The sequence below is a fragment of the Nyctibius grandis genome, chromosome 1 (genome assembly GCF_013368605.1).
Source record: "Nyctibius grandis isolate bNycGra1 chromosome 1, bNycGra1.pri, whole genome shotgun sequence".
In the NCBI taxonomy this organism is placed as follows: Eukaryota; Metazoa; Chordata; class Aves; order Nyctibiiformes; family Nyctibiidae; genus Nyctibius; species Nyctibius grandis.
In genome coordinates, this window is record NC_090658.1 from 17026469 (window position 1) to 17040466 (window position 13998).

Genomic DNA, 13998 nt, shown 5'->3' on the forward strand with positions numbered 1-13998 from the left:
TCAGTTGTTTAACAGTAAAAGCACACCTGGGAAAAAAAGGTATTACTGTGTTGATACATTAGATATTAAAGCCTTGCAGCACTGAGTTAAACTGCTTGTAAGTACAGGCTCAGCACCACCATGTTTCTCACAGAGTACATTAACCTGGGAGCAGAGATGGTCGTAACTGGCACACAGGCAATCCCTCATTTCAGGAATCTCAGCCAAAAAAATAACACCCCGGCTCCCTAGAGCAATTTTGTTCTAAAAATTCCCTCCAGTCCAAACGGGCGAGAGATGTTGCTGTCTAGCTTTAGAACTCCCATACTTGCCTTCCAAAATAAACTCCGGCTGAAAACTTCCAGCCCAGGCCACTCACACCCTGGGAACAGGAATGCAGGAGACCATGTAGGAGAGCACCACCTAGTGACTAACACCCCAATAATATCCCTGGTGAAAACCACAAGAGGAAGAAAAACAACCCCAAAACTTTTAATAGCAGTGTGCCATGTCCAGTTTATTTTTATATTTTTTTTGTCTCTTTGTCCTTGGAGAGGTCTCATTTTAACCAGACGTTGTAAGTCAAGAGACAATTTAGTTTAAATTCAAAACATTGGGGTTTGGTAAAACATATCCTCTATGTTTTAAAACAGGCAGGTCTGCTATTAGAATTTGCACTTTAAGACCGTAAATATGCAGTGTAGGAATCTGGGAATCCAAACCACCAAAAACTCAATTCTGCAATCATGACTCAAGTGAATAATCATGAGACATCTGTGGGACTACTTCCAGGAGCAGGAAAAGCAGCATATGTCTCCGAAAGTGCTTAGAGCAGTACCATTCTGCCAATTTTATCATGAATCTCCTATCTGCTGCTTGAAGCCACAGCTTCTGGAGTCAAGTGCTTCCACGTGAATCTGGATTTTAACCTAAAAAGAAAAATTAATTTCTAACTCTGAAGTTCAGAGAAAAGCGGGGGGAAGTGTGAGACGCATGAACCCTCAAAACTAGAAATCACCGTGAGGAATAAAGCAGCACATTTTAAGATCTGTTTGAATGCCACTGAGAGAGCATGGGCATGGGCGTCTGGAGAAAACAATACTGAGCAAACTCTGTGAACCTCGCTCGTGGGTGCAGTAGTTCAGGCAATCAGAAAAGACCACAATCACCCCAAACTCCACAGGCTTGCTTTTCTGCTGCTGCTTTCTGCTATTTCCGAACAACCCTGTGCAAGAGGTTGGAAAACAGTTCTGCATTGCTTTGGGAAGGAACAGGGAGGAGAGGGGATACTGACAAATCCTATTTATTTTCACAGATCAAATGTGGCAAGTGCAGGTAATTACAGTTGTATCAACTCGAACAACTCGTAACTACAGTGCATCTTCTTCAACAGAGAAGTAGCCTAAATGCATATACAGCCACAAGATCACTATGTACTGTATTGCTCCTCTCTCTGCTTCTACTAAAAATATAAACTACCAAGCAAATCTAATTACATGGCTTGTTTCTTCCCATTTCCACAATGATCCCAGATTTTCTGGGATAGCAGAACGGGGCAATCTGAAGTAGTAAACATTTCATCTTCATTGTCTCAAGTCCAGCAAGTCATATGATTGTAATATGCCATAGGAAACTTATTTTACTATGTTTCTGTTGATGTTTTCACCATTATGTGATTTTTAAGTTGCCGTTCGTGCCAGTTCGTATCCTGTAGCTGGAAGTCAGCATAGCACCTAGACTACATCTTCAAGCAAAGGGCTTCTGCAAGCTGATGCCCATGGTGGCTCTGTTCAGAGGTTTGCTCTTGTAGGGGAACAGGTAGGTCTTCCTCCTGGTTGCTTCTGAAAGCATCTTTCTTCACTGCACTTTCCATCTGCACTCTCTTTTGTTTGCCATTAAGGTCAAGTCTGTGTGTTTTTCCCACTCTGCCTGTTGCATTAGTGGCACTCTGAAAGTGAGACTTTCTCTGGATAGGAAATGTTTGGTGAATTTTTAAACACCATTATTGATTTCACATTAATTTTCTTTATGAACCAGGAAAAGCTCTTATGGAAGGCTGTAAGAGCCAAGAAATATTTGACAAGTTGTTTAAAATCTACTGCCTGGATGAAGTCTGATAGATCAACTAATTTATTTTCCTTATTTTTTAGTATATTCTTCAAGCATACCATATCTTCACTGATTAGTATTATCCATCCTGAAGTATATAGCACTAAAGTGATCACACATTACCTCTTGAACTTCTGCTACAACAGGTATGGATATTTTGCCCAAAACTGTTTTCTTCCTTTCCTTCGATGGCACGTGATTAGAACATGATGATTTTGCCTCTGCACCAGCCAACACTGCTTCGGTGGCTTCTTTTTTAGGGCATCAAACCTGTAGAAGGGCACATTCCTTCATATAAGCAAACTTCTTGCCTGTTACATCAGTTTATTTCATATCCCGTAAGTCTCCTTTTGGATACAGATTATTGACTGCTCTTTAGTGAGTAACTTTTTTTGTCATTCTTTGGCCTCAGAAAATTACCTTTGAAATGTTTTATGCAAGAGTATTCATTATGAACAATTAATGTACTGAAAACGTCAGCACCTAAGAAGGCATTGTATAAAAGATGAGTAAATTTATGTTCACGCATCATTCAAACTTCCTCCACTTTTCATTCTTCTAAAATGTATGTCTTACATTCTCATACAATAGCTTATATGAATTTGATGACCTGAATGGAATAATGTCAAAACTGCCTTACTCTGTATTCTAGAAAAGGAAAGCAACCAATTAAGAGTTTTGTTGTCTCTACCGCTGTTTTTAGGTAAGACATCTGGCAGCTTGATAGTAATTCGAAGTACTTACCCTGGAATATCTCTTTGCATGTTTTTTACCCAGAAGCCAAAAAAATTGGTTCAGAGGGAGCTACAGTCTACACAGAGACATTCATGTAAAGTGAGAAAAGTCTTTCCTATCAATTGGGGGGGTGAAAGGGTTACTTGTACCCACTTATCCTGATATTAAGTTTTAAAATGTAGAATGATCTGAATTTAAACCTCTTAGACTTTTCCCCTTGACATGTGGAAGGATCTCAGATTGTTTCATTTCATTTAGCAAGGTTTAAGCTTTAAAAGTGATGCACGTTTCCCATTACAATCCAAATGCTCTAGAAAGTATTTTTAAAGATACTGCCAGCTAATTAAACAAATCCAGGAGCAGCAGATCCTAATCTAATTTAAGGTAACATGTGAAGTAACAGCATCAGTCACTTCAGTTGGTTTGCACTGTGGGAAGGAAGATAAGAGCATAGGTCACTCTACATGACCAGCTGCAGTCATGGGTAGCACATACCTCTCTCATCATGTCACAGCATCACACCTAGGAAAAGACGAGCAGAGAAGTTCAATGGCTGGTTCCTTCTTAGCAACAACAAAGTCCCCCAAAAACCAGAAGAACCTTCACCTCTGAGCTCTCAAAGTCATCGATCAACCTCCTTCTCTGGTTTACAACAGTCACTCTTCGAGGCCACAATACGAGTGCCATCTTTTTACCTTTTTAAGGGGAGAGGCACAAGGAGGCTTGTGTTCATGAGAGAAGGGTTTATTGATTGGGCTTTATTAATTTTTTGGCTGACAGAGATAATTGCTAAGTTCAAAATTAATAGTAGCACGAATTTTAGACAAAAGTAATTAGATTGCAGAGAGATTAGGGACAAATATAATGCCAGTTGTATATCTCATACACCACAGTAAGGGAAATATTGTTGGAATAAGGTCTGTATTTCAATTCAATTATATTTGGCAGGTCAATTAGAATTGCTCACTAACTATAATACAAATATTTCCTCTTTGAGTGTGCTATAGTAATGGATATTTTTCCCCTTTTATCTCACGATATGAGTGATGAACAGGATGATTCTAATTAAAACCAACGCCAAACATTCCATTCACCAATCTTCATCTTTTTATGTTACTTCACTGACTACTCTTCCACACCGCCAAAAAATTTGACTCATAAATCAGACTGCTACCTTCTTTCTCCCACACCTCACAGGCTGAGTATGGAAATATTACGTATACACAGTCCTACACAGTGTCTTGCAACAGAACATAGTTAGCTGTCAAGACGCTCATGCAGGCTGTGGAAACCCTATGATTGTGATAGCTGGACCTCCCCTATCCACCCAAACACGTTCAGAGCTATGCAAAATCCCAGCACTGGGGTGCCACAGCCCAGCACTGCCCAACATTGGCTACTGCAACTAATGTCATGTTGGAATAGAGTTTATGTAAAGAAAATTTGATCTGATGCTTTTCCTTCTTCTCAGTTCTCTGCATCACATATCACAGATAAAAATGAAGTAAAATGCCCGACTCCATTTTTTGTTGTGAGCAAATATTATGCTAGTCCATACTGAAAGTGGTTCACAGAAGTAATGCTATCTACATAGATGTAAATCTAAAAAAAATCAACTTCCATTAAAATGTGCCTGGTTTTGCCAAGTAACGTTACTAGACAAAGTCATCCATTTAATCACACACAATAATAAGATCACCAGTTCGATAAAAAAGGAAGACAAAGATCAGCTGTTAAGAAATGCAGATTACAAACCAAACAATAAAGCTTGACCATTTATAAATGTTATAGAGTGACAGCTAGTCTACCTATCTTGAACATGAACTTGCAGTGACTGTCAATAACCTGTACACACAAAACAGCATAGACACATCACTTCCCTTTATCCCGTTCCTAATAGAAAAATTCTGTAAAATATTAGACTAGTCTTGTCTTACTCAAGTTTTCCTTCTCATTGTAGCTGAGACTTGAAAATACATGATAATCTTGATTTTCCATTTTCTCTTCTGCTCTGCTGTGAAGAAAACCATAAAAACTTAAGCTGAGGAATGAGAAGATGTAAGACTTTCAGTGACTCAGTAAATCTGAGTTTGTAGTATTGGACACAGACAAGTGGAGGAAAAACAAACCTTATTTAACATATTTAAACCGGTTGTTTTGTAAGCTGTCTTTACAGTGAATATGCATTTACCTATACTATATAAACTTCTTCAAGGCCTAGATCACACTGATGCTCATATATGGTCAGTGGAGAGGATTTTACAGTGCTATTGATCTCATTTCCACACACATTCTTCTGAATGGATGATCTCTTCTCTGTCTCTGCTTGTCAGCATAAAACTGATGAGATCCTGAGACATTAGTTATAGGCAACTGAAAGAGAGGAGAGCATTTTCCATATATAGAACAGTTATTCTTTATCAGCTAATTTGGGTGAATTTCTGTTTTTTTGTCTTTTGCATAATGAAAAGGTCACATATCTTTTGGTATTTCTGTTCACATGCTGGGTGACATACAGTCAAGACTAGAGAATACACACCTATAGGGCATATACCACACACTCTGCTAAGCAAGCAATGCAAGCACTCGGTTCCCTTTAACTGCAAAATCCTTGAGTCTTCCAGGGATGCAACCTACCACTCACCTTGGCAAGCATAAAACCCCATCATCTCCAGATTAGCTAATTAGTGGCAAATAAACATTCAAGACTCATTACAAAGATTGTCACCCTGGAAGTGAAACAAATCAATATTCCACACAAAACAACCTTTACTCAAAGTCCTGGAGTCTCAAGATGGACAGAGATTGAGGGACTACGCTTCAACTGGCAACACCATAGTGACAGGCATCAAGATCAGTATGTTCGGAGAAGGTGAGAGATGACCCACTGAGGACAAGAAGACAAGAGTTCAGAGCTCACCAGAGAAACAGCGTCATTGGGAAGACAAAAAGATCACAACCGAGCCTTTGACTGATGTGGTAAAGATGGAATAGGAAAACCTTCTCGTTCTAGAATAATTTAGGATGACAGCTAAGCAAGGGTTCAGAGATACCTGCAGGATGCTACCCTGAAAATCTATTGTATTTTGTCAAAGTTATCCTTATTAAAATACTTTCTGCTGTTGATTAGCTGATTCTGCTGAGGTATAGAAATGTTTACATGCAAAATAGAATACAAATAGGAGCACAAATGTCCCCACCATGTGGATAACTGGAAAAACCATGCAGCACTAGAAAAAGTCATCATAGATATTGACCTGTAAGACACTCCTTGCCAACTTATCTGCCACTTACCCTCAGCAGTGGAAGTCCAAAGCTCCTTGAAGGCAACAACCAACATCACCACCACGTGGCAATGAAGAGAAATGAACTACTTAAAATCTTGACGTAGCTTAACATCTATACTCACTGTGTGATCCCAAGTTGGTCATCTCTTAAGCACATGCTGCCACCTGCTTAAATGGATAGATCAATCAAGAAGCATAATGTGGTGCTTCAGCAGCAGCCCAAACAGATCCTACAGCAGAGCAGCTACGTCTGAGAGCATTCCAGTAAAACATACCTAATTAAAGGTGACTTTCAGCCGAAGGCCCAGGGAAGTGCTAAAGGCATGCTTCCAGGATCACAGTAAGTCAATCTGTGTGCAAGCTTCCTTCACCACACAGGGGCCAACCCTTCCCAACACTTCTCTGTGCTAACACTTGCACATGTGCCTGAAAAATAGCTGTGCTTTCAGTTGGATTAGTTTTCAGTCGGATTACCTCCTCAATCTGTGTAACTGCTGCTGCATGAACACTAGTTGACAGAACAGGGGACATGGTAGGGGCAGTAAAAACATGCCTGTGAAGAGCAGGATTGCTTCTTAATGGCAATGACAGTTTAGACCCTAATGCTCTTCAGGACATTCAAAAACTCTTTCTGGGGAAATATCTTTCAGTCACAAAGATAAACAGACCTTTTCCCCTCGCTCATCAGATAAGCCATGACCGAGAGATCTAACCGAGATTGTGAGATTGAGAAAAAGGACATAGATTCTTCTCTTCTAGCTGCCCAGTCTAGAGAAGGAGCAAACTGGCAAGAAATACATGTGACATGCTACACCTTTTTTTTTTTTTTCCCCTGGGTGGGTTCATGGGAATTAATTTCACAACCTTTCTATATTTAAAGAACTCCTCTGTAGAAAAGGATACAGTTTTGGAGCAGGACATTTAAAATTACATTGGTCTACCAGCCAGCAAAGTGAAAAACTGTAATATTCCTCATATTCTCCCTTTTTAGCATGAAGAGCTTGTTCCCACCAGTAAACAAAACCAGTTGTTGGTAGGGTAAAATCGTCAGATAACACCAATAGCACCCGCACCCACCTGCTCTCAAGATTTGAAGTGAAGGCAACTGTACCACACGTATTCATGTACTGATGGCAAGACTACAGACACTTTCAGCTTCTTGTCTCCAGGACTGAAAGAAGAATCATTTCTCACTGCTGACCCTCCTCTGTACGGAGATACCGAATCCCATTTAAGAAGCAACCCTTCTGATGCTCTACAATGCCACCAGCAGTTTGACACATTGAAAATTAAGATTGGGGTTTCTGGTGGTCATTTCACATTTAGCTGCTCATAATGAAGATGAAGCAAAGTGTCCTTAACTGCTCCTGCCACTCTACGCCTGTCTTGGATAAGCATCAGGGAACATGAGTGCTTTGTAAAAATGGGGAGCTCAGAATCCCACTGAGAGATTTCTGGAGGAGAACTATCGTCAAAACCAGCAAAAACTTCCCTAAAGAAGCCATTTTTTTCTTTGGTAGGTCTAAATCTGGAGGCAGGCCCTCATACAACTCCAGCCTCTTGGTATTAAATGATTGACTTTTCCAGTTGGTGGTATTGGAGGTACTTCTTGTAAACCTTTCTTGTTTCAATTATGTTGGAAGATTTGTTCAGGCTGTATCTTCTCCAAGGCAATATAAACAACAGACATATCAGCCATATTTGGGGGTGGGAAGCCCCAGTTCTAAACACAGAACTTATCATATGGACGTGTTGTTGATGCAATGAGCAGACCAAAAGTAGACTCCAAAATATAAAATATGAGTCCAAGACAAGTTCAAAGCTATAAACTAATGGCAAGACCTAGGGAAATTTCTTAAATCTGAGCCACAGATTTGAGAGGAACTACAAGTATAAGGTGTAGCTCATGCTTTTTTATCTCTGTACATGCACGTTTGAAAAGGAATAGTGAGAAGCAAACCTCAAATGAAAGACAACTGAGTCAAAATATTATCTACCTCAGTATTACATTAAGGGTCTAGACAGATCATTCGGGACAATCATGCTATTTTGACATGCCACCCATAAAATTATGTGATTTATACCCAGTGTATTTAAATTAATGTTAGCAATGAAGCTTTGTATCAGTTCAGACTATCCGAAACATCTAAATTCAGTACAATCCAGAGGACAAAGCTTGGGAACTTCAGTGGAGGGCAGTGGGTGTTACTGGTAAAACAAGGCTGCAAACGTAAATTGGATGCTTGAGACAGTTCCACCTTCACATGCCACAGATGTCATCACTCTACCTCCTCAACATAAATTGCTGTCATTGACCGTAGGCTGGTCCACACAGTGACATCTCTGCCCCAACACTACCTTAAAATTGTTATTCATGCTTCATCTCTAGTACACCCTGTTGCTCCTTTCACTTAGAGCTCCAGACCTCTTACACCCCTGATTAATAGCTAGGATTGAACATGCCATTTTCTCAAAATTTCATCGACACAAAGGTCGCTATCAAGCCCATTTCCCACACGCTCCCATATACAGCACACCAAGCTGCACAATCGAGCACAGTACCCAGCCCCACTACAAGCCTGCTTCTGACTCTCAAGTGCCAATGGGTTAGCGCCCATGCAACAGCCCGGCTAGAGGCCAGCACTCGGAGCTCTGATAGCAGCCCACAGGAGCACCCCCCCACCTCATGCCTCCCTCCTGAATGCTTTTCCCATCAGCTGACATGCCTCAGATGGAAAGAGCTTCATACCCCTTCTCCCTTCCCTGAAAATACTCCCAAAAAATCCAGAATGCAGGTGATGTGCATATATCTATCTGGTTATGAAACTTCTACCAGGACAGCCGATAATGCTTTAAAACTCAGACACCATCCCTCCAGGAGTTTTTTCAGCAGTTACTTTTATTAAAAAAAATAATGAGAACTGAAGTACCATTCAGGCTTCCAGAGAGCTTCTGTTAGGGCAGAATCAAAATTAACACGTTAGATAAACATACTCCAACAGTCAGGCGAGCTTATATGAAACACCACACATTTCCCCAACTCGAGGTCTTTATTCTTCCTGTAGAAACCAGGTTGGTACAGCAACAGAAAACATCCCAGCCACAGACATTTCACCCAGAAAGCAACCCACTAAGGTCAGCTAACATCAAGCTACATTTCAGGAGTCATGGACTCCACGTAAATGGATGGTAGATTTACGAGTCTTTTTCTTTAAGAGAGGGAAGATTTAGCTGCATTAGATGGGATGTAAAACAACTAAGAGGAACTGCAGGTCAGAGAAGTTGTGACAAAATGGCATTAATATTTTTGAGCTGCAGAGCAAGCAGGTTCAACCACTTCTAGGTATCAGTATTTCTGAAAGGCTCACTTCTTGTAAGAAACAACCCTCTAAGTCTAAAGAATTTAAAGTCAGTAGTCCACACTGGGTCAGTCCCAAATCTTTAATGCAGTATTTTTAGTCCAGGGATATCTTAACAGCTTATGAGATGGTTAGAAATAATAGGCAAAACTCTTATGCTTCTGAAAGCAGTAATGTGACACTGTGGAGAAAGCCTTAGATAAGGACTCCTGTACCCTGGGTTCTATTCCTGGCCCTGTTAATAGCCTGTAAATGCTCTTGGGCAAGTAATTTCAGCCCTTTTTCCTCCACTTTCATCTGTAAGGAGAGGGATAGATGTGGCTCCTTTGCAAAGCCATTTGAAGATATTAAAAAGCACAAAACTGACTTCTTGTATTTCTTGTTCAAATCCATGAGCTGTAGCTAAAGGCTCTGAGGGGGGCTTTGTGTAACAAACTGCAACAGTGCCCTCAAAATATTTCTTGTTCTCTCACAAATATTAGGAAGCAAAAGCTAGTGAGAATACTGTGCATTTTCCACTGAATTGCAAGCCAGCAAATTCAGTGGGGTTTTCTCCAATTTGCAGTTTCTGAACAATTTTTAAATAGAGCTTTAGGCCATCATACACAAGTTGAAGTTTGTTCTTACTTATCTTTTCTGAAGCCCTTAGAGTAATCCACAGATCACCATCCATTGAAATCTATTATCCTAGACTTGTTTTGATCGACTGTTAAAGCAATACTCATATCCCCAGGGCAAGTAAGGATCATAACAGCTTACATCAATCTGTCCCACATTCAGAGCATTTCTAACAGTCTCTGAAGCAAGGCTTTTCAGGTTGCTAGTGGATGTGTACATTAAAGGGAATAAAATAGTGGTAATTCCTGCAGATCACCCTGGCCTGAATCAGCCTTGCTGACTTAACAGTTTACACTGCCCCACACCCATTTCTCAATCCTGCTTATTCTGTGGCCCCACCATCTCTAGTCTCTCATTTATTCTCTACTGAGATTCTAGAAAAGGAATACTTAACTGTTCCATTATCTTGATCAGATCTTCAAGTTGTTTTAACTGCCGCCTTCACTTTAGAGAGAGTCAGCCAAATCAAAGTCATTCTTGTCTCTGCACATCACCCTCACAAACAAATAGGAAGCCCTATATCGGTATTTCCTTCCCTACAACTTGCGCTACTTCTCTCTCTGAAGCTGCCTCATTAGCTACAAAGCTTTAGCTACAAAGCTCTAACTATTCTATGTTAACACGTAATTAACAAGTTACTGTTATTATCACTAAGCACTCTGTGGCATCCCTTCCTCCATGCAAGAAGGAAGGTAATTTCTTCAAAGCAGCAGCCAACTCTTCATGTGCACACAGAGAACCAAATATCATTAACGTTTAAATACATATACATTGGAAATTCAGTGCAGCTTAGAAGATAGTCTCATTTGAGCTAGCACTTGACAACTCTGCCCAAATTGTTTATGCTGTAAATGCTCCAAGTAAACTCTTCACCCAGGTCTTATGCCTTTCTGTTCATAATGTGAAGTTGTTTGTGGGTCACCAAAAGGTGATTTGTGGTCAACATAACCAGTCTAGCAAGCATTTATATTGTAGACAATGATGCAAAAAAAAAAAAAATCATGGTATAGTTTAGTTCCACTTTCCATTCCCTCTCTTCCCAATTTAAATAAAGAAAAAGCTGTCTTGACAGAGGCAAAATTATCCTGCCAGTATAAACTGCACCTACATTCAGGAATGGTTTATTAGTACATCATACAGGATGGTTTAAAGTACCTCCACAGTGGTCAATACAATGAAGCCTTACTATTAGTTTGGACTTTGTGTCATTTTCATCACAGAACAGTGTTTTTCCTCTCAGAGGCTACACAGCATCAATGGAGGCACAGGATGGCTAAGTGTAACATTTTAAAGATTGACTTATAAAACTGAAATTATGATGATCAAATCCCAGTCATCACAAATCAGATAGGATAGATTTAATTTTGTTGTTAGAAGAGATACAGAATTCTAGTCAAAACTGGTTTTATGGGTTTTCAGGCTTTCTAATATCTGGCCTTCTAAAGCGCAGCCAAGAATATTGGATGAGAGCACTGTAACTATTTCTCTACTCCGTGCCTTGTAAACTACCACTGAATGCTTATAGGTATCACTTTTTGCACCAGTAATTTATTTACTAACTTCAAGTTTGTCTTACTCAGCATATGAGCCTCTCATCATACCAACTCAGAGCATTTTTCAAACTTCTACATAACTCTACATAGATTGCCCTCAGCACATTTTGGCTAAGTCAGCAGGACTACATACTGGAACTGATTATACATAGATTCACATTATTCCAATTTATATTAAGTTCTGCCAGACTCCCACGATCATGTCCCTAACACAAGTTACCACCTTAAGAAGCTAATTACAAAAAGTGGTTTTTTAGGCTAGGAGATCACTGGGTTTCAAACTAGCTCAAGTTCAAGACTTTTTAAGAAAGTCTAAAGCCTGCTCTGATTCAAGTTTTTAATAAAGTTTTATTCCAATATCAGAAGCTTTAGATTCTTATATGCTTTAGGTGAAAATCAGTTTGTCATCCATCGTGATCCTTGAACAGGTTTTCAAAGATTTAGACAGAGTACTGTAAGTTTGGAGTACACCAATACTGAGCAGTTCCAGGCAATCTTGGGACACTAAGAATTCATTTGCTAGATCTTGGTGAAGAGAGCACAACTAGAACAGTTGAACAGAAATGAAGTTAAACTATTAAAATACTATATTTTAAAGATTATAGGTTTTTAAAGATGGGAAAATCCCTAACCATGTCACAGTAAGTTCAGCACAGTTCTTGGGTACGGTCATTCTTCCCACTAAAAAGTTGAAGTACAGTTTCACAATGCTGGTATCAGAAGAATAAGTATTTTAATGATATGTACTTGTAATTGTGTAGCTCTACTGAATGTTTAGTACACTAGCTTGGTAATTGTTATGCCAGAAACTGGCCCCAAACAGTGACATTTACTCTCTTTCCCTATGAAGTTCATTTCACAATAGCTTAACTTGATTATTTCTTCCCCTACTATTAGAGAAGGTGGTAAGAATTACTTTTCTCAGGCATGGAAAACAATTCTCCACTATTTCTCCAGTCATTCCTCAAGGCAACAGAATGCTAAGTCTAAGATATGCTCCTTAATAGCTACTATAAGATTTCTCATACATTTATTTCTGCTCTGATATGAACTTAGAAGTACAATTTCACTGTAATTTGCTTTAGAAGCACAAGTATAAATGTTTTTAAAGCTTATTTTTAAAGCTGCCATTTCTTATTATATCTTTATTTATCAGCTTTGAACAAGCTCCTGCCTAATGTGTTTTTAATTACAGTCATTTACTTACATTTTATACCAGATAATACACTTTTCCTTCACAGGTGCACACATGGGCCTTGGTTCCGCAGACTCCAAGCACTTAGTTGAAGTATGACTACACACTAAACCCACCTTTGCAGCATTAGAAGCAGACTCCTGAACAACCCTGCAAAGAGAAGATATCTTCCTTACTGCTTGGATTCTACCATCCATTTTATTAAGTGATTTCTGAAAAGGAAAAAGAGCACAACTAACTTCAATCATTTTTTTATGCTCAAATACAAATGAGGAGAAGCCTCATATGCTGTCTAAACTGCCAGGCTAAGACAAATATCATATTGTTGTATTAGCAAAAGGTTAACAACTCGAGTGTGCACACTGACCAAGGAACACAAACATCCCCTGAGCGAAGAAGTTACCAACCAGCCTGGAAACAAGCAGCCAGTACGTGGTAACCGAAACACAGACAGCACCCCCGGCCCAAGCTGCACCGCAGCGGAGCCCGCACCCGGGGCACGGTTACCAAGGGACACAGTACACACACACGGCGCCCTCGCCAGCCGCCGCCGCCGCCACCCTCCCTCCCTCGCTCCTACGTCCCGCACGGCCTCAGCGGAGGGCTGCGGGCACTTGGGCCCCTCCAAACTGCCTCTCCTGCTGCGCTCCCACCTGGCTGCCAACGGGCGGGCCTCGCGGAGGTCCTCGGCGGCACCCGTGGCGCGAGGCGGCCGGTGACAGGCGGCCGGTGACAGGCGGCCGGGCTGCCCTCACACAGCCCGCTCCCGCCAGTCCTCCCCCTCCCCCTCCCCCTCCCTCTCCCTCTCCCTAGCCCCCCTGGCCTCCCGCGGATCCGGTGGGACAGGCGGCCCCACCAGGCCCAAGGCCCAGGCCCCGCGGCCGGCTCCCGCGCCCTCTCCTCACGCCGCGGCAGGGCCCGGCATTCCAGCCCACAGCGCACCGCCCCCCCCCCACTCCCGCCGCCCCGACCCTTATATCCTGCTCCGCCACCCCACCCCGCGCCGCGCCGCTCTCCCGCCCGCCCCTCTCCACCCCGCTCCTCATAGAAGCGGCGTAGGGATTGGCCGCATAGCCGCCGGCCGGCTGTGTGGGAGGCGGCTATTGGCGAAGCGCGGCCGCCAGCGGCCGCCTCCCCCCGAGTGTGTGTCTCTGGCAGTGTCA

General features: G+C 41.4%; 1 long non-coding RNA gene across 2 annotated transcripts in view; it reads right to left on the minus strand.

The window, feature by feature from the left end:
• The window catches only part of LOC137670196 (uncharacterized), a 38258-nt gene extending 35906 nt beyond the window's left edge, over positions 1-2352 (minus strand). For both annotated transcript variants that reach the window (XR_011049220.1, XR_011049219.1), the window contains exon 1: positions 2212-2352. This is a non-coding gene — a long non-coding RNA (uncharacterized lncRNA). The remainder of the gene's footprint in view (positions 1-2211) is intronic.
• Between the last annotated feature and the right edge of the window lie 11646 nt (positions 2353-13998).